Below are 22,662 nucleotides of genomic sequence, written 5' to 3'. Positions count from 1 at the left end.
TTCACAACTATCAAGACGTGGGAGAAGTTTCAAATTAGAAAAAAAAAATCTTTTCATTAAATCTGGAAAGTAGTATGTAAATGGGGCTACTAGATCAGGATGCAGGTAGTGGATTGAAGATTGTCGGTCCGCCATCTTGGTTTGTGACGTCACGGCGGCAAAAATTCCTCAAAATTCCTCAAAAATGACTCAAAATGACTCAAAATTTCCCGTTTTCGAGGGAAAAATTCCCGTTTCGAGGAAAAATTAGGATTTCAAAAAACCACAAATGTCTTTTGCCTTAGAAAGAACACAAATTCCTAAAATAGGCTTAAGCATCCTTAACTCAAGCCTCAGTTAAGCCATTTCTAGGAATAAGGATACCATGACCTTTGACCTTGACCCCGGCGGCCATCTTGGATCCGCCATCTTGGATGGCGTCATTGTGTTCTCGAAAATTTCGGTAACGTGTTTTCCGCCATATTGGATGATGACGTCACCGTTGCAGTTTCCGTTACGGTCGCCATCTTTAACTTTTTTATTTATTATCCGATTTTAATGAAAAAAATTCCAAAATTCATCAAAAAATTAACGTATTTGAATTCTGTTTGATTATATCGATGTACGTCCTTGGTTCGATTCCCGGCGAGAGTAAACGGTCGATCCTTCCTCCATGAAAGCTACCTAGACTGATCTACCACCAATACCAAGGTATATATCGTCAACTGGTATGACATCATGTCCGCCATCTTGTCTTCATCCACTGGAGACCACCATCTTGTTTTCGTCTGCTAGAGTGTGCCGATACCATGTAGTATAATTATCTGGTCACCATACTGTTGTCCTCAACTGTTGACATTGACCTTGAACTTTGACCTTGACCTTGAACTTTGACCTTGACCTTGAACTTTGACCTTAACCTTGAACTTTGACCTTGAACTTTGACCTTGAACTTTGACCTTGACCTTGAACCTTGACCATGAAATTTGACCTTGACCTTGAAATTTGACCTTGACCTTGAAATTTGACCTTAACCTTGAAATTTGACCTTGACCTTGAAATTTGACCTTGACCTTGAAATTTGACTTAGTCCTTGAAATTTGACTTTGTCCTTGTCGAACATAATGGATCCGACATTTTATGTTCAGTACATGCTACCAGGAGCTACCACCTGCTGGAGTATGCCATATTGTGTGTAGGGGAAAGTGGGGTAAAACCGGGTATCAAAGAGTTTTGGACTTATAAAACCATCATTAAGTGCTGAATGGATTGTATAAATTAGCAACATTTAGTGTGACATCTGATGTATCGAAAACCTAATATAGTTTAAATAAAATACTATTGTCTTGGATTAAAAAAATATGTATTTGAATACAAAAAAATTTGTGATTTTAGCAAAGGGTGGGGTAAAACCGGGCAAAGGGTGGGGTAAAACCGGGTACCTGCGAGAAAACTACTAACATGTCCCCTAGTGACGAGATTTCTATATGAAATTCACACTTTACACTCTAAATTTTAAGGAAATGAATTCACATAACTACATATTTAAGGCAAATATATCTAGAAATCAGCATTAAAAATAAAAAGAAACACTCCGAATATGTTCACTGCAATTTCAATGAGCCAAATATCTTCACACTAATCACTGTATCCAGACTTCTACTAACACTTAAGGTACTGAATTCAGAAAAGATTTAGATAAATCTTGTGGAAAATGAAAACATTATTTATGGTAAATATGACTAGAAACATTGGTGCAAAAATTACAAACATAATTTTTACTCAAATCATGTCCACTGCACTCTTCATGAGCCGATTCTCTACACACTGAGCATTGTATCCATTCTTCTCCTGATCGTGAATACACAAACAATTCATTGCAAAACATACAGGCTGTGGTATCTTCTTCCTCTGAGGACGAACTCACTTCAGCATTGGATGATAACCACTCTTCCTGATGATTCCTCGTTTGTCGTTTCTTTGACTTTGTCTTCTGCTCAACTTCAAAGAGCTTTCTTCGTTTCGGAGGCCTAAGTTGTTTTGAATTGGCCAAATCTTCTTCAAGTTCATTTTTATATGGAGTTGAAGTCAAAATTACAGTTTTCCCTCTTTTTCGGTTGGATATCAATTTTGGTTGTTCATTTTGTTTTGGAAGTGGCCTGAGCATGTGAGGAGAAATCTTGAAAGCTGATTCTTCACCTTTTTGTGTTGATGGCTGAGCTATGTCAATCAGTTCTAGGCCTACAGATGCTAAAGTTGGAGCGGTGTCACTTGTAGGCCTAGATGTCGAAGGCAGAGTGTCACTTATAAGCCTAGATGTTGAAGCCAGAGCAGTGTCGCTTGTAGGCCTATATGCTGAAGGTGGAGCAGTGTCACTTGTAGGCCTAGATGCTGAAGACGGAGAAGTGTTACTTGTAGGCCTAGATACTGAAGGCTGAACTTGTATTAAGTTTTCTCCAGCAGATGATTGTCCTAATTCATCTCGTGACTGTTCTCGATGATGATCTGCTGTGGGAATGGGATTGTCAGTGATTTCTGCAGGAGCATACAGATGATCGGGAATTGCATTTCTGTTAAATGGGTATATTCCAGTTTTTTCAAACCCATTGACAGCAGTTTGCATTACACATGCTCTTAAAAATGCACCTCTGAACAATTTTCCCACTTCATATATAGTCACTTGTCGTCCAGGATGTTCAAATAGCCATTTCCGAACTTCCTGCTCATAAAATGCACTCAGAGGGGCCATTAATAACACGTCATTTGGTTGTAAGCGGTGTGTACAATGTGGAGGGAAACACAAGATGACAACATGATTTTCCCTAGCTAGGTTGACAAGTTCTAAACTTTTTGTGTGGGAAGCATGACCATCAAGAAGTAACAACACAGGTGTTTCAAATGATGGATGTGTAAATTCTATGAATTTCTTGAACCATATAATAAAAGATTCCTTCTGGATCCATCCACTTTGATGGTAGACAGCAAAGGAGCCAGGAGGTGTGTCATCCATTAACTTGAGGTTTTCTTTCTTCCTTGGGAAGACAAACATAGGGGGCATGAAGTTGCCTGCTGCGTTCATGCATGTCTCAACTGTCACAAGGGTGCCTCTTTCAGATGATGACAAACACCCTACTTGATTTTTTCCATGAAGAGCTAGAATTCTTGAAGGTTTGTTAGGTACTGTCATAATGCCTGTCTCGTCAACGTTATAGACATTGTTGGGAGAGAATTTGTATTTTTCATAAAGTAATTCCAAGAGATTATAAAACTTTCCAACTGACACACGGTTGAAACATTTTGCACGTGCAACTTAAGTTTTCTCTGGATTTCTCAATGAGAGTTCTTTGTGCCTTTGTAAAAAACCATACAGCCAATCCTTCCCTGCTTTCCTTTTTTTCTTTACTAAATGTGTTCGGAATGTTGTTACTTTCAGCTAACTGAAACGCGAGTTCACGAACATCAGCCAAAGTAAGACCAAAAAGCCTCTCTTCAAAAAACAAAATAAACTCGACGAGTTATTTTTCTTGTACCGCAGAGAACACTGTTGTATAACGACCCAACTTCTTTTCGGCAGCTGTTTGTGGTGATAAACTCTCTTGACGGGCCTTCCGAACTCTATCCTCAAGTGTAGACTGTGGAACACCATACGCCTGTGATGCCTTCTTGTAGCCCATTGTTCCTTCTAGCACATCTCGTATAGCACCTGACATACTTTCTTCTGTCGAATTCGCCCTACAAGTTTTTCTTACAAAATTACATGGCATCCTGATAACCTGATGAAAGAAGGAAAAAAAGTCAATTTAAAATTTGAAAGAAATATTCCGATATAATTTTTGCACATGTGAAATTAAAATTCTTAATTAAAAACGAATATAAATATTAATTACATTAAATAGAGTAAATATATTTTTCCCACGCACAATATAAGGCTGTAAGGCATTTGCAATTACAAATTGGTTACATTTCTACAACAAATTCACGAGGGTTAGGGTAAAACCGGGTACCCGGTTTTACCCTACCTGTGTGTACCCGGTTTTGCCCCATGCTACAACCTACAAAAAATATGGCGTCCCTTTCCACACAAAGCATGATAGAAATTTTATCAACTATGCAAAATAATCTTCTGAATATATTGAAATCATGCATATTCTTACCTCAAACAAAGAACCGCAGTGGGATATTTATATCCTAAAACCAAATCATCGAAATATCGGGAAGCTATATCGCGTAAACATAAAACACACGCAGAGTTCGTTTCCGGAACCCGACGCGACTGTAACTCAAGACACACTGTCTATTGCAGCTCCTGGATCGAGTTCATGCCACAGACACGAGATAGCAGCACTAACTTCGGCGAAACACCCCTACCCGGTATGACCCGCCTACCCGGTTTTACCCCACTTTCCCCTACTTGTATTATAGAGTACATTTCCATCTGGATAATTTTATTCTAACCCGCTACAGTGCAGTAATCATTTATTATGGAGGTGCCCCCGCCATCTTGAAATTCGGCCGCCATCTTGAAATCATGTAATAATGTAGCTAGAAAAGCGGGAAAAAATCCAAAATTCATTAAATAAATTAGTAATCCATATAATGATTGATTGGATCGACTTAGGTCCTTGGTTCGATCCCTGGCCGATACAAAACAACTTTAATTTAAAAAAATACTAAAAAAGTGTTAGGTTTGAGAAAATAAAAACACCACAAGTTCTTTTAAAAAAATTATTACTTAAATTCAATACACTACTACAAGTACAAAAAACACTGACAAATTACCAAAGCCTTGTGGATTCCTCGATTCAAACAGTCTTCTTATTGTACGGACTAAGCCTTTTACATGACTTTAAATGTCTATCCGATCCGTTCATCACCACAGCCAGAGACGGACTGAAGTTCATAGCACTTATATATAGTCTCATTAGTCGGTACAACACATGAGTCAAATCAATAACCATGTTCATTATACGTCTCGGAGCATTTTTTATAATGACGATGTAAGCTATCGAGACGTGAAATTAGTTTATTGCACTTATTGCACTGAAATTGTATTCTTTGAACATTATTAGAACAACCGCTTCTTTCATGTCTGCGAGCATTTGAGGTGATAGTAAATGATGCACCACAGTATTTGCACTGATGCGAAGTACGCTCTTCATTAGTGGAAGTATCCATTGCTGATGATGAAACTTCAGATGATAGTGGTATCACATCTGTTGAAATCTCCTCCAATGTTGACGTCGTCGTCGTTGCCAACGGGATCTGCACCTTCTCCGTCGTAGCTGTCGTAAAGGTTCCCGCAGTCGATGGTACAACCTCCATCGAGTTCGACGTTAAAGTCGGTAAAGATGCCATCGAAGTCTCAAGAACAGGCAATTACACGACTTATGCACCAGAAGAAGAAACAAACTAGGTGATCCATACACAATCGACGACAGTAACAAACAGAGCGTCCTGATGTCTAGGTCTCGCTTATATACATGCATCGTATGGAATAATACGCTAGTCAAATCAAGAACCAGTTACAATAATACTAGAGTCAAATCTACAAATTATAAAAGAGGATAGTAGTATATGAATGACGGAGCTGGGACATGGCGCCGGCGCGTGGATTGTGATTGTCGGTCCGCCATATTAGATTGTGATGTCACGTCAGCCATCTTGGATGCAGCGTAACGGGACACAGCGTAACGGGACATAACGTAATGGGACAAGTAGATCACGGCGGCCATTTTGGATCCGCCATCTTGGATCCGCCATCTTGGATGACGTCATTTTTTTCTCGAACTTTCCGACATTTTGTTTTCCACCATTTTGAATTATGACGTCACCGTTGCAATTTCCGTTACGTCCGCCATCTTTAACTTTTTTATTTACTATCCGATTTTAATGAAAAAAAAATTAAAATTTATAAAAAAAATTAAATTAATAAAATTTTAATATATTTTTTTTAAAAAACGTAAATTTACGACACGGAGCTCGGAGTCCTCGGTTCGAACCCGACGAGGTCAAAAAATTAAAAATGGCGACCGATCTTTCCCCCTGTGGTGGCTGCTGACAGACTGACCCCCACCACTTTTTTCAAAGCATATATATCGACAGTGAGCATGACGTCATGTCCGCCATCTTGTCTTCGATGTTGGAAACCATCATCATTGTATCGGCGGCGAGAGTGCGCTGGCGCCTAGTTAGTTTGATTCTTGCCCGCTAGAGTGCAGTAATCATTTATTACTGTGACACCCGCCATCTTGAAATTTGGCCGCCATCTTGAAAATCCGTAATTTTAATGCTAGAGATTCGGGAAAAAGTTCAAAATCCATTAAATAAATTTGTAATCTATATACTGATTGATTAGATCGACTAAGGTCCTTAGTTCGATCCCTGGCCGATACAAAACAACTTTAATTTAAAAAATACCACAAAAGTGTTAGGTTTGAGAAAATAAAAACACCACAAGTTCTTTTAAAAATATTTTTATTACATACATTCTAATCTACTACAAGTACAAAAAATAATACACAGACATAGAACTAAAGTCTTGTGGATTTCTCGATGTCTGCATCTGCCACCCACGAATTAAAGCGAGGTGGAAAGCCCCACCACTTGACGTAGGACAGTCCGTTTCTTCGTTTTATAATCTTCTCCACCAAGTACATATCAGGATACAATGTAGGCTGAATCTCTTCGGCATAGAAGCCGCCACGGATAGGTTTGTGGTCCATATCTGCGAGGTAGTAGGTCCTAGGCTCTGATTCACGAACATGTGTCACACGGAAAAGTTCGGGACTCCAGTTCGCAGTGAAACCTTTCTCGAAGATACCTTTCTGCTTGGAGATTCGCACAATGTCACCGACGTTAGCTTTACGCTTTCGTGGATCTTTCTTCTTCGTGTTGGAAAACACTGTTCGAAGCAGGCGATTGTCCCTTACGTCCTTTGGCTTCATTTTCGTGGTAGAATGCATCGTGGAATTATACTCGTTTATTAGTTTCGGCAAGATGTCAAGCCACTTGTAATTTCCGTTAGCCGTGAACTGCTGCCACATCTTGGATCGCAAAGTTCTGTTAAACCTTTCGACAACGGAGGCTTTGACGTTACTAAATGTAGAGTAGTGTTTGATGTCATACTTCTTCATCAAAGCCTTGAAGGATGCATTGTAGAATTCTTTCCCGAGGTCCGGTTGCAGGTGCGACGGTACACGTCCATCACGCAAAATATTGTTCATGGCCTTGACTACTTCAGTTGCAGACTTTGATTTGACAGGTCTAGCCCAAGCGAACTTGCTATAAACATCGATGACTGTCAACATGTACTTGAAACCTTTATTCAATCGGGAATACGGTATCATCTCAACAAGGTCCGCCTGGAATAAATCATCAATTCCACGAACTATGACTTTGCGACGAAGGTATTTTCGTCTAGCAGGAGCATGAAGTTCGTGAGCGATTCCGGTTCGACTCATCGTATGTAGCCGGCTTCCCTCAGTTCTTCAAGTATGGAGACTATTTCGTTGATGTGCGAATAGTTTCCTACACTAAGCGAAGCATGTAGAATTCTAAGACGATCAACTAATTCATTGGGGTCGTCCCAATATACATAGTCAAATACCTGATCACTTTCTAGCTTTTTTAAACCTTCACCATGTATTGTTAGTTCACTGAAGAGATTAGCGAGAATGTCGATTTTTTCATGATCTACGTCTTTATATACACCACTATCCGGATCGTTATCGCGAAAATGTGCATTGGTTAGCTCTAGCAGTTTTTTGTACTCTTGTAAGTCTTTGTGAGAATATACTTTAGGCTCCCTGCGAAACAGCAATTCGTACAGACCCGGAGTCCCGCGCGTTTTGAACGCTTCTACGCGCACGATATTTCCTGGTAGAAAGTCTATTTCTTTAGCACCGAGGAACCACTTATTATGTTTTCTGTACACTTCGTAGGTCGTGTCATTATTCCGGCTCGTAAACGATATCAGGTATGGTCGGACCATTGCATTCACTTGATGTCCCTTTTTCGGATGCGGGATGCTCACTAACGATCGCAAAAGAAGGTATGCTTCGCTAGACACCAAGGAGAAGGAAGTTCGTCTTACATGTTAATGCTTCGCTGATGTCTCATGGCATATTATTTGACTGAGTAATGGTTGTTTATTTCTTTAATTCCACCTGGTAAAATTATTGCAAATGTCAATTTATTAGCAGAAGTTCACTAATTAAATGCAACCTTGAATAAAACTGACATGCCTAATTAAGTAAAAAAATCCATCATGCAGAGATCAACTTCTCATCAGTAACCAGAAGCACTCGGAGAAAACCATCAGATGTCTAATCGGGAATAATCAGAAGCACCCAGAGAAAACCATCAAAATATTGTCAAGAATAATCAGGAGCACACGGAGAAATCCACCATAATATTGTCAAGAATAAACGGGAGCACACGAAGAAAACCACCATAATATTGACAAGAATAATCGGAAGCACACGGAGAAAACCGCCACAAGTTTTCTTTGATATCATAAAATACAAAAAAAATTTATAAAAAATTAAAAATAAAAACGAAAAAAATTTAAACATTCTGCTAGCTTGTGAACTTCTCTTTGATGTGCAAAGTTAGAGTTCTAGTACAAGCCAGAATGTTTAAAAAAATTTCGTTTTTATTTTTAATTTTTTATGAATTTTTTTTTGTATTTTATGATATCAAAGAAAACTTGTGGCGGTTTTCTCCGTGTGCTTCCGATTATTCTTGTCAATATTATGGTGGTTTTCTTCGTGTGCTCCCGTTTATTCTTGACAATATTATGGTGGATTTCTCCGTGTGCTCCTGATTATTCTTGACAAGATTTTGATGGTTTTCTCTGGGTGCTTCTGATTATTCCCGATTAGACATCTGATGGTTTTCTCCGAGTGCTTCTGGTTACTGATGAGAAGTTGATCTCTGCATGATGGATTTTTTTACTTAATTAGGCATGTCAGTTTTATTCAAGGTTGCATTTAATTAGTGAACTTCTGCTAATAAATTGACATTTGCAATAATTTTACCAGGTGGAATTAAAGAAATAAACAACCATTACTCAGTCAAATAATATGCCATGAGACATCAGCGAAGCATTAACATGTAAGATGAACTTCCTTCTCCTTGGTGTCTAGCGAAGCATACCTTCTTTTGCGATCGTTAGTGAGCATCCCGCATCCCACATAAAATAACTAATTAATATTTACCTGCAAGCAACACGTGGCTACATCTGTTGATGACAGTCAGAACTACTTGCATCAATTTGCTTTGCATTAGATAACCTAACTCTCACCACTGAGTGGTGCTATTGTAATCAGTTAGAGTCATGTAGTCTCGTAGCCATGTAGCCTCGTGTCCTGGAAGCTTCGTAGTCCTGTAGCATCGCAGTCCCGTAACCTTGTGTTCTGGAAGCTTCGTAAACATGATGCATTGGAACCTCGTAGACCTGTAGCTACGTAACAAAGTATCCATGGAATCATATAACATAATGCTGTTGGAGCAGTGGGAGCAAAAGAGAAAATGCCGACGAAGACAGATGCGATAATTGGAGCTTTGTAGATGTGTAGCTTCGTAGTAAAGTAGCCTTGTACTATTATAACATAATGCTGCTGTAGCAGTTGGAGCCAAAGAGAAAATCCAGCCGAAGACAGATGCCGCAATTGGAGCCATGTAGACTTGTAGCTTCGTAGTCAAGTACTCGTGTAGACTTGTAGTCCTGTATTCTCGCAGTCTCGTAAACTTATGTTCTAGAAGCTTCGTAGCTCTGTAGCCTCGCAGTCTCGTAAGCTTGAATACCCGTAGTCACGTAGTCTCGTTACCTCATGGCTCGTAGTCGCGTAGTCATGATGTCTTGGAGCCTCGTATGCTTGTAGCTACGTAGCCAAGTAGCCTCGTTGCCTTGTAGCTATGTAAACAGGCAGTCATGTAATCTTATAACATAATGCTTCTGAAGTAGTTGGAGCTTTGTACACTTGAAGATAGTTGGAGGAGTCTTGTACACTCGTAGAATTGTAGTCTCATAGTCTCTTAGAGTCATAGCATTCTAACCAAATATCATTGGAGCTGATGAACCAAAAGGTCGTTGGAGCCAATGTATGTTGGAGGCAATGACTGTTGGAGCCAATGACTGTTGGAGCCAATTACTGTTTGAGTCGATGGCTAATGTAAATATAAACTGTTGGATTCATAGACTGTTGGAGAGATTATATCCTAACTTATCATTGACGATCGCATCCTACCAAGTTGAATGAACGAGAGAATGCGCCTCCTTTTCGTTAAATGAGCTTTCGTTTTATAGAATTTCCGTCCAAACGTGCTTCGTTTTCATTAAATGCTTGTCCTGCGCGTAATTGCGTACATTGCGTGTACTTTGCGTAAATTGCGTGAATATTACGTGTTCGTTCCGTTTCCTGTGTGTACTGTGTGTACGTTCCGTTTTCTGTGTGTACGTTCCGTTTCCTGTGTGTACTGTGTGTACGTTCCGTTTCCTGTGTGTACTGTGTGTACATTCAGTTTCCTGTGTGTACTGTGTGTACGTTCCGTTTCCTGTGTGTGTACTGTGTGTACGTTCCGTTTTCTGTGTGTACTGTGTGTACGTTCCGTTTCCTGTGTGTACTGTGTGTACATTCAGTTTACTGTGTGTACTGTGTGTACGTTCCATTTCCTGTGTGTACTGTGTGTACGATCCGTTTCCTGTGTGTACGTTCCGTTTCCTGTCTGTGTACTGTGTGTACGTTCCTTTTCCATTGTGTACTGTGTGTACGTCCCGTTTCCTGTGTGTACTGTGTGTATGTTCCGTTTCCTGTGTGTACTGTATGTACGTCCCGTTTCCTGTGTGTACTGTGTGTACGTCCCGTTTCCTGTGTGTACTGTGTGTACGTACCGTTTCCTGTGTGTACTGTATGTTCCGTTTCCTGTGTGTGTACGTCCCGTTTCCTGTGTGTACTGTGTGTACGTCCCGTTTCCTGTGTGTACTGTGTGTACGTCCCGTTTCCTGTGTGTGTACTGTGTGTACGTTTCGATTTCCTGTGTGTACGTCCCGTTTCCTGTGTGTACTGTGTGTACGTTCCGATTTCCTGTGTGTACTGTGTGATCATTACATTTATTGCATGTAAATTGCATGTATTGTGCGTACATTGCGTACATTACATGTTGGAGCTGCTGGAGCTGTTGGAGCACTTGCAGCTAATGGTCAATTGAAGCATAGGAGAAAAATGTAGATGGACCTGATGGCGTGAATTGTAGCTCTTGGAGCCTGGCGTATATTGGAGAGATCGAATTTTTTTTTCGATCAAATGATCCTCTTTTATAATTTGTAGATTTGACTCTAGTATTATTGTAACTGGTTCTTGATTTGACTAGCGTATTATTCCATACGATGCATGTATATAAGCGAGACCTAGACATCAGGACGCTCTGTTTGTTACTGTCGTCGATTGTGTATGGATCACCTAGTTTGTTTCTTCTTCTGGTGCATAAGTCGTGTAATTGCCTGTTCTTGAGACTTCGATGGCATCTTTACCGACTTTAACGTCGAACTCGATGGAGGTTGTACCATCGACTGCGGGAACCTTTACGACAGCTACGACGGAGAAGGTGCAGATCCCGTTGGCAACGACGACGACGTCAACATTGGAGGAGATTTCAACAGATGTGATACCACTATCATCTGAAGTTTCATCATCAGCAATGGATACTTCCACTAATGAAGAGCGTACTTCGCATCAGTGCAAATACTGTGGTGCATCATTTACTATCACCTCAAATGCTCGCAGACATGAAAGAAGCGGTTGTTCTAATAATGTTCAAAGAATACAATTTCAGTGCAATAAGTGCAATAAACTAATTTCACGTCTCGATAGCTTACATCGTCATTATAAAAAATGCTCCGAGACGTATAATGAACATGGTTATTGATTTGACTCATGTGTTGTACCGACTAATGAGACTATATATAAGTGCTATGAACTTCAGTCCGTCTCTGGCTGTGGTGATGAACGGATCGGATAGACATTTAAAGTCATGTAAAAGGCTTAGTCCGTACAATAAGAAGACTGTTTGAATCGAGGAATCCACAAGGCTTTGGTAATTTGTCAGTGTTTTTTGTACTTGTAGTAGTGTATTGAATTTAAGTAATAATTTTTTTAAAAGAACTTGTGGTGTTTTTATTTTCTCAAACCTAACACTTTTTTAGTATTTTTTTAAATTAAAGTTGTTTTGTATCGGCCAGGGATCGAACCAAGGACCTAAGTCGATCCAATCAATCATTATATGGATTACTAATTTATTTAATGAATTTTGGATTTTTTCCCGCTTTTCTAGCTACATTATTAACATGATTTCAAGATGGCGGCCGAATTTCAAGATGGCGGGGGCACCTCCATAATAAATGATTACTGCACTGTAGCAGGTTAGAATAAAATTATCCAGATGGAAATGTACTCTATAATACAAGTACACACAATATGGCATACTCCAGCAGGTGGTAGCTCCTGGTAGCATGTACTGAACATAAAATGTCGGATCCATTATGTTCGACAAGGAAAAAGTCAAATTTCAAGGACTAAGTCAAATTTCAAGGTCAAGGTCAAATTTCAAGGTCAAGGTCAAATTTCAAGGTCAAGGTCAAATTTCAAGGTCAAGGTCAAATTTCAAGGTCAAGGTCAAATTTCAAGGTTAAGGTCAAATTTCAAGGTCAAGGTCAAATTTCAAGGTCAAGGTCAAATTTCAAGGAATTAAGGAATTTTGAGGAATTTTTGCCGCCGTGATGTCACAAACCAAGATGGCGGACCGACAATCTTCAATCCACTACCTGCATCCTGATCTAGTAGCCCCATTTACATACTACTTTCCAGATTTAATGAAAAGATTTTTTTTTCTAATTTGAAACTTCTCCCACGTCTTGATAGTTGTGAACCGCGTGCGGTTCTTGATTTTCTGAGTGCCGCGGCACGTTTAGCTGGTTTAAAGTTGGTCAGTGAGGCGGAGTTTTTGAAAGCTCTCCTGAGCCTGTGTGGGCCGGCATTTTTGCCACTGCTTACTGACGTCATGAATCAGAATCAGACCTTCGCACAGTTCAAGACGGCTGTGCTACAGTTTGCCTGTCCGCCTCGTGTGTTAGAAACGTGTAAACGTGAACTTGTATTCAGGTTTCAGAGGCCTGAGGAGCCTTTGTTGCAATTCATTAATTCTGTTGCGGCCTATGCTGAGGTACTGGAGTTGAACCTCCCTGAAAAGGAATTAACGCAATCTATTGTTAGCAACGTGTCTCCACTAGTGTTACAGCATAGCGCCATGCTTAGCCCTCCCTCTAGTCTGAGTGCTCTCCGTAAGTGGAGCGCAGAGGTGGAAAATAGATTGCTAGCTGTCAAACAATATCAGGAGAATTTTCACTCCAAGGCCTCTCCAGGTAGTTCTGTTCATGTTTCCAATTCTAATTCTAATTCTAATTCTAAATTAAATTCTCCTAATGTTCAGTTTACGTCTCAAGTTAACACCGTACCCGCTCGCGCGGTGCGCGCATCGCTGCCCGTTGAGTGTCCGGCTAGTGTAAGTGATCCCTCTGTCGGGGCGAGTTTTGCCGCCGGCAGACGTTATGAGTCTTTTTTTTTTTTTTTTTAATTGGATAGTGGCCTACAGCATGAAGCCCACGGCCATAGTTCAGAGTGTCGGGAGCATGTTAATCAGAAGAGGAGGCTAGAGAATAAACTACATCTTCTTGGTAGAGGCCCGTCTACCAAGGGTGGAGTAGGCCGTGGAGCATGGAACAAGGAGTTGGGGAGGGCCGGTCACCAAGGAAGTTACAAGAGCAACCCCAGGGTTAAAAAGTGATACCATTGGACAAAAAGTAAGCGATGATTGCCAAATATGCAGCGTGGGTGGAGGTGTATACCATATTAGGGTATGAAAGTGGGGACGGCAATTCCAGTTCTTGAAAAGTACGTAGGAGGTGTGTTCTCGCACTCAAACGGGGACATTCCAATAAAAGATGCTGAACATCCGCAACAGGAGCCCCACAAGGGCAGGTCGGATGGGGTGTCATGTCCAGTCGACAGAGGTGCTCTGGAGTCAGAAGATGTTCGGACCGAAGACGGAAGGACATGACCGCCTGACGGCGAGAAGCATATGGGGGAAGAGTTTTGTAAACTGGAACCGTAGAGGGATGGAGAGAAGGGTAGAGTGATGAATGCGTGTGGGCATAAGCAATCCAATCCTGGAACATAATCTCCTTGAAGTATCTCTTCACGAGAGGGAGCAGAGGCTGGTACGAGGCGGGTTGTACTAGGTGACCGGTGGATATGGCTAAATTAGCCATCTTATCTACAGTTTCATTTCCCCCCAAGCCCACATGGCTGGGAACCCAAAGGAATGTAACAGGGCCCGAATGTGGTTCAATTTGAAGGCAGAGGTGTTTAATACGTAAGAGAAGCAAGTCGGAGGTCTGATGAGATGAGCAGAGGGATGTGAGAACGCTGGCAGAATCGGAAACAATCAAGGGAATGGGAACCACGTGCGACAGAATATATTGTAAGGCCATAAGTATTGCATACGCTTCGGCATAGTAGATGGAAGTGTATTCAGGAAGCCTGTAAAGTCCAGATCGACCGTGCGAGGAGTCAAACCATGCTGCACCCACACCATCCTGACGTTTAGAGCCGTCCGTATATATGCGAGAGGCAGAGGGGTAGGAAGCTAGAAGGTCCAAGTATATTTGCCGAAGCACCGCGGGGGGTTTGTCTTTACGACCCTCTATACGAACCAAGGGGACATAATTAAGAACATCAAACGAGTAGCAGTATTTATAGCCATACGGTCCAGGATCAATGGATCGAGCAGCTGTAAGAACTGGAGTGGGGATGTCATATAGGGCGTCCATAGCCCGTCGTAAACCTGGCAGCCTTACGATACGAAGGTGAACCCAATGGCGGGCATATAGCATACGGCGATATAAGGATAATGGAATAAGGCCTAGCTCAATGTACATATACATGATAGGTGTGGATTTAAACGCACCTAGGATGATTCGCATAGCAGTATTCTGAAGTGTTTCCAACCTTTGCAACTGAGAAGTGGACGCGTACATTAATACCTGGCTACCGTAGAGAAGGTTCGGTCGGATAGTAGAAATGTAAAACGAGCGAAGACTACGGACATCAGCCCCCCAAGTTTTCCCAGCTAGAGCCTTAAGGAGGTGTAACCGACGAGAGCATTTATCAATGACATAATTAATGTGAGCGATACCGAGCATCCGTTGATCTAAGAAAACACCAAGGTATTTGATGCACGTGACTATAGGTAAGGGAACACCATCCAATGAAATAGCATGAGCAGGCGTCGTAACCCGTTTTCGTGTGAAGTGTATTATCTTCGTTTTCGATAAGGACAGACTGAATCCATGCGTTCCCAACCAACTTTGAGCCTGAGTGAGGGCAGCTGAAAGAGTAGTACTAGTGTCAAGAATAGTAGAACCACGATACCACAACACCACATCATCGGCGTACGCAGTTAATTTAGCCGAAGTTCCAATGTGAAACATAAGGTCCTGAGTATAGAGAAGGAAGAGAAGAGGGCTAAGAGAGCTTCCTTGCACTAATCCTTGGGACACCTGTCGGGTGTAAGGTGCAGGCCGTACCATCCGCGGTGTATAAGTACGAGAAGAGAGTAAGGCAGAAAGGATCCTGATAATCTGACGAGGAAGTCCTAATTTGTATAGTTTCGAATACAGGATAGGAAGTTGGACATTATCAAAAGCCGCAGATATGTCCATAAATATGGCAGAGAATATCTCTTTACGTTGAAAGGCTAAACGAATTTGGGAGTAAAGGGAGCAGATTGCATCTTCAGTGCCCATACCAGAACGAAAGCCAAATTGTTCTGGACGAAGGAGGTTATAATATTCGAACCACCACACCAACCTATTTTTGAGTAACTTCTCAAACAATTTAGCCAAGCACGAACGGAGAGCGATAGGTCGATAGGAGGTGGCCTCAAGAGGAGACTTGCCTGGTTTAAGTATCGGAAGGATGTAGAATTCGTGCCAGCTAGGTGGAATAATGCCAAGCCGTAGAATGAGGTTAAAAATGTGCAATAAGAAGGACTGCGCATTGACAGGAAGATGACGGATCATACTATAAGTAACCAAGTCCGGTCCAGGTGCAGAATCAGGTGTTGTCTGGACACATTGAGAGAATTCTGAAAAAGAAAAGTCTTGTAGGAGCGAGGTACAGACCTTATCCTTTGACGCGGGGCGAACCGGAGGAACGTCAGCGAGGAAAGGCGGAGGGGAAACTGTAGGAGGAGCGACCAGTGACATGAAGTCATAGAGTAAATGGGGAGGCAGAGATGCCCAGGCCGTGGATGTGAGACTATGTCTAAAAGTATTGAATTGTCGCCATAACGTTTTCAGAGAGGTAGAACGTGAAAAAGATTCACAGTAAGATTGCCAGTGAGCTTGTTTACGCTTTTTCCAGGTTAATTTAGCAAATGCTTGAGATTTCTTAAGAAGTATAAAGTTATCCAAAGTAGACCGTGTTTTGTACGTTCGTAGGGCGTTTAAGCGCTGCCGATTGGCACTGGCACAGTGTTCATCCCATCAGGGAGCCTTACTTTGTTTATGTACAGGACCCTTTAACCGGAATGGCATAGATGCGCGAGCTGCTTGGAAGAGGTTATTATAGAAGCTAGAGTATAAGCGAAGGAGGTCATCATTGGAAGAGCAGAACGTAGCTGCGGTCCGAGATTCCAGCCACGAAGAAAACAAAGTCCAATCGGCCCGTGATGAAAGAAAAGAATAATACTAGTGTGCTTCTGAGTGCCTTGAGGTAGTGGGCTGTGACGTGGTGATAAGAATAGGGAAGTGGTCACTGCCCCAGTTGTCCGAAAGAACCTCCCATTTAAAGTTGCCAGCCAGATTAGACGTTATGAAAGAGAGATCGATTGCAGTAGATGACGCAGTAGGAGGACCCATCCAGGTGTGTTGTGTACCATTTAATAGAATATAAGGAGACGTATGTAAATAGTCAAGAAGATTGATCCCAGCTGCATCATTAGATTTGTTGCCCCAGTAGATATGATGGGCATTAAAATAACCCCCAATGAACACAGCACCATCGAATTGTTGAAAAAAGTCTTCCCAATCTTGAGATGTATACGAAGATCGGGGGTGGACATAAATCGAGACAATGGTGAGTGGAACATCATCAAGGAGGAGCCTGATAGCGATAGCATCTACGCGTTGCATAGAGGGAGGGTAGGACACGTTAATTTCCGTGCTGGGATGTCTTCGAGAGACCAGAATTGCCGTACCCCTATCCAGATTTTTCGAGAGGTATAAGTTATAGCCGGGAAAAGTAACATGATGTCCTGAAGTTAAGAGAGTTTCTGTAAGAAGAACTGCATCACATGAGACTGTAGAGAGAAAATGGAGCAGGGGGAACCTATTAGCCGAAAGAGATTGCGCATTCCACTGAAGAAGCAAGAAGGGGTGTCTGAGAAGCATTGTTAAACGAGCACCTGGACAAAAGCCGCGATGAGGCTTTCTTTGTCGAAGGCGTAATCAGTTTCCTTTTTAGCTGTAGCTATCATAATTTCAATGGTATCGACCAATGACTTAAGTTTTTCCATGTTAAGCTTTAATCGTGTGGAGTGTGGAGGTGGAGCTACGTCAGAAGAGGAAGTGTCCTGTAGGGCATCCTGTGAAGGATGACGCGTATGCATCATAGGGGGAGAAGAGGACAGTCCTCCATCGGGAGGCCCCGCCAGTGCCACACCATTGGTGATGTCAGGCGTGTAGGGCCGAAACTGAGAATAATAATGTTGAAGATTGAAAGAATTCTGACTTGTGACATTCGTGATCGGTGGTACTGCTTTATAGCAAACCCTGTACCCATCCGGTCGAAGGGATGGGTGCGGGGAGTCGGAGTGAATAGCCTGTGCGTAAGAGTGATCAGAAATGGGAATGTGTTGTGGACCGATAGGTGAAGGCTGCGTCAGAGGGGGGAAGCTGGTGAGTCTCGGCAAGTGGTGGGGATCCATATGTTCTTTAGGTAATGGGTATATCCGACCAGTAGCGCGCTGTACCTGCTGTCTCGCATCCGAATATGAGAGATTATTATAGGCCATGACCCGTTTTATCTCCCTCTCAAATTCCCAAGCAGGGCACTTAACCTTGTCCGTGGAGGGGTGGTTACCCCGGCAGTTGACACATAATGGAGAATCGTTATGGGGACATGTATCCAAGGAGTGCTCCTGAGAGCAAATTGCACATGATAGAGCCTTAGATCGACATAACTTGATCGAGTGACCAAAATGATGACATCGATGGCATTGAAGGACTGACTGAACACGAGGTTTGACGATGAAACGCTCTTTAAAGATGGCAATATATTCGGGAAGAGTTTGTCCCTCAAACATCACTTTAACTAGTTTAATGGGCACCCGGGTATCTGGAGCTATATATTTAGTCAACCGCTCAAGATGTATGACGCGTTGAGGGGACTCGATACCCTCTAGCAGATCGTCGATAGCCACGTCCAAAGGGATGCCATAGATCAATCCCTCCCGCTGGATTAGACCTTGGGGAATAAGACATTTAACCTGAAGTGACTTGACTTGATCTGAGGTAACAAATTGGTTCGCTGCCTGTAGGGTAGCGAAGGTAATCTTCAGCCTGTTAGGCCCCGAGCGCTGAATTTGGACAATGTAAGGGTTAGGATGAAGTTTTTTGCCAATGGTCAAAGGGTGTAAGTTACCTATATTATGTTGCATTGATTCTATCAGGACAATATATGGGCCAGGATGGTTAATGGGGTAACGACACTCTGAACGATGAACATACCTGTTATTAGGAGAACTGTGTTGCTGTGGATCTGCAATCTTATGAGCTTTAGCTTGTCTATCAACCTCAGTAACTTCCTCAGTTAGCAATTTCCTCTTAGTTAAACTACTATTATCCACCTCCATAGTTAAATGTTCGGTAACCTGCAAATTTACATCATGCTGTAATTCACTATCCAGACTGACCACAGATTACAGTCTCTGTGAACTGTCGCACTCGATGGTCAAAACCCCGACGTTATGAGTCGGCTAATGCGCCCGGCCCGTCCTCCAACCGTCCCAGGTGTGCCAACTGCTGTACTTACGGCCACGCGGTGTCTGAGTGCACGCAGCCCGCTGTGAGCCGTGAGCAGCGAAATGCTTTCGTTGTAAGCGCACTGGGCATTACAGAAATCAATGTCCGGGAAACGGGCCTTGACCGGGCGTGCGAGTGGTCGCCACGGTCGTCGCTTGAGGAAAGCCGCTCATTACTCGTACAATAATTTTGTACACGTTCGTCTGTTTGGAAATAATATTCCGGCCTTAATTGATTCCGGTGCTACCCGTTCCTTGATTAGTTCCGAATTGTTCGAGGCATGTTGCATCAAACATCCGTATTTGTTAAGCCGTGTTTGTACCGGCTCTGACGTGAAAATTTGTGTAGCCAATGGCGTAATTGTTACGTCAGACGTCGAAGTTGAAATGCACATTGAGATCGCGGGTTTATCTTGGAATTGGCACTTTAATGTTGTTCCCGGGTTATGTCACCCGCTTATTCTAGGTTTAGATTTTCTGGGAAAGACGCGATGTTTGTTAGACGTCGCGAACCAGGAACTGGTTTTTGGTTTTCATCCTGAATGTAAAATTAAACTTATTCATCATGACTCCGCTCCTATCATGTCGTGCGCCGACAAGTCTGACGTCATTAGTAGGGATGCGGTCATTGCTGACGTCATGAACAGGTATTCTGACGTAATTAACAACCGGATAGGCAGGTGTGACGTCATGCCCTATAAATTTTATTTAAAGGACACGACTCCTGTTAGGGCTAAAGGACATAAAATTTCTCCTCCTAAATTGCAAAAGTTGAAAAAAAAAAAAAATTATCGATAGACTCCTAGAAGCAGGAGTTATTGCTCCGTCTGTTTCAGATTTCTGTTCGCCTTCCTTTTTAGTCCCTAAAAAGGAAGCGGGAAAATTCCGGCTGGTACACAATTACAAGGAACTGAATGACAAAATTAAGGAGGACAGCTACGAGTTGCCGACCGTAGAGAGCGCCCTTCAACATTTAGGGAAAGCCGCAATATTTTCCGTCATTGATTTAAATGCTAGTTTCCACCAATGTTTGTTGCATCCTGACTTCCGTAAATATACTGCATTTTCTACCCCGTGGGGGCAATTTCAATTTAATCGTGTGCCTATGGGTGTGTCTTTTGGTAGCCAGGCTATGAGCCGAGTGCTAGATCATATTCTAGGCGACTTAAAATTTAAATCAGTCTTCAATTACATCGACGATATTATCGTCTACAGTGATAACCTGGAACAGCACAAACAACATTTGTGTCAGGTGTTTGATCGTCTCAGAGCCGCTAACTTGACAGTTAATCCCGACAAAATTCATCTGGGAAAAGATTACGTAAAATTTTTAGGCTTCATTATTTCACAAGGCAAACTCATAATGGATCCCGATAAAGTTTCCCCCATCGTAAACTTTCCTCCTCCTAGGAATGTCAGAGGAGTTCAGAGATTTCTCGGTATGACGGGATATTATTCTCGTTTCATCCCCGATTACGCCGCAGTATGTGGTCCGCTTAATAATTTACGTAAAAAGAATGTTGTTTTTGAGTGGGGCGACGCTCAACAGAAGGCCTTTGACAGTCTTAAGGCCTTGATCTCTTCTCCCCCTGTCTTAGTTCTACCCGATTTTCAACGTAGGTTCGCCCTCCAGGTAGATGCGTCAAGCATCGCGGTAGGTGCTGTATTGGGGCATATTGAAAATGATAGGCTGCGCCCTATTGCATATGCCAGTAAAACACTTACTGACGGGGAACGACGTCTGGGTACCTATGAAAAGGAGGCCTTAGCATGTCTGTTTGGCGTCGAGAAATTCGCGTCATATCTCGATTGTCACGAGTTCGATCTTTTTACGAACAATCAGGCGCTCAGTTGGCTGTTTAACCATCCAAACCAGCTCGGTAAACTAGGGCGCTGGGTGTTAAGACTGTCCCGCTTCAAATTCAAACTGCATCATATTAAGGGTAGTGACAACGTTGTGGCAGATGCGCTTTCGCGAATGTTTTCGCCCGATGAATTTGCGACTTGTGTTGCGTCCGCGGATGAAACACAGCCGATATGTGCAGCTGTTTGCAAAATATTTCCGGAATCATTTCTTAGCATTCGTCAATGTCAACAGGAGGATCCATTGTGTGTTCAAATCAGGAAGGATTTGAGTGCCGGTAAAGCCGTGCCATATGTTGAGGAACAGGGTGTTGTTTATTATACCGGGACAACTGGTAGACAAAGGAAGGCTGTTGTTCCTGCATCCATACGCCCTATGGTTCTAAAGTATTTTCACGATTTCTTATTGGGTGCACATTTGGGCATCGACAAAACGTTCCGTCGAATTAGTGCACATTTAGCTTGGCCTGAATTGCGAGCTGATGTACAAAAACACGTGCGAACTTGTCGAGATTGTCAAGTCTCGAAACCGCCGCAGTGTGCCAAAGTCGGCTTGTATTGTGCTGATGCTCCTGTTGCCCCCTGGCATGTGCTTCACATTGACATTTTTGGTCCCTTAACACGTTCTAAAAAAGGTAACAATTGTATTTTGGTTATTCTGGACATTTTTTCGAAATTTGTGTTGCTAATCCCCTTAAAGAACATGAAAGCAAACAGTATTGTTAAAGCCTTAAGAGATCAGGTATGGAAATTTTTTGGTGCTCCGGCCATGATCACGTGTGATAACGCATGTTACTTCCGCTCTGTACTGTTCAAAGACATGTGTTTTCAATGGGCCATTAAGCCCATTTACAGTAGTCCTTACTGTCCCCAGGGAAACCAATCCGAGCGAGTCAATAAAGTGCTTAAGAGCATTCTTACTGCTTTCTACAGGTATGATCAGTCGCTAAGGGACAGCGATCTTGATTTTATCAACGTAGGGCTTAATTCAGCTGTGAATTCCGCTACTCGATTCCCACCTTCAATTCCGTTTCTAGGTAGGGAGCTTACCCACCCCCTCCTTAACCTGTGGGGACTGCCGCCTCTGGAGGCTGCCTCGGATGACGAGTCACTGGAGGCCGTGCTGGATAGTGTGGCTTGCAATCTCACGAAGGCTCAACAAGCAGTGGCTAATTCATATAATGCTTCCCGGAGGCCTCATGGCTTTTCTGTTGGACAGTTGGTCCTTGTAAAGAATTTTGTGCTACCTAATTTAGCTGAAAAGATTAATGTTAAATTAATCCCACCTTACGTGGGACCGTTTGTTATCAATAAATTTCTTGGTGAGAACACTGTCTTGATGCATAGTACTTCTGGATCTAAAAAATTTAGAAAGGCCCATGTGTGGCAATTGAAAAAGTTTAATGCATAATTAAAGGGTTTGCTGTTGTTTTGGCGTGCGCATCTGGTTTTGTGTTTCTTTTTTTTTCAGTTTGGTTTGGTTATCGTTTCTCCCCCCTCCTTCCTCGTCGCGGATGCCGTGCCCACAAGAGGATCGGCGCAGCTATGGACCTGAGGCTCCTCCGCCTGCCCGCTCCGTCGTGGTCACTGGTGCCCGCTCGCTATTCGCTGCGTCTGCGAGGCCGGCCGCATCTTTCGCTGTCTGAGTCCGTGGATGCGTCCATGCGACTCCGTCATTCG

This window comes from Bacillus rossius, chromosome 11 (assembly GCF_032445375.1).
Source record: "Bacillus rossius redtenbacheri isolate Brsri chromosome 11, Brsri_v3, whole genome shotgun sequence".
Classification (NCBI taxonomy): Eukaryota; Metazoa; Arthropoda; class Insecta; order Phasmatodea; family Bacillidae; genus Bacillus; species Bacillus rossius.
Note: the sequence above shows the minus strand (reverse complement) of the source record.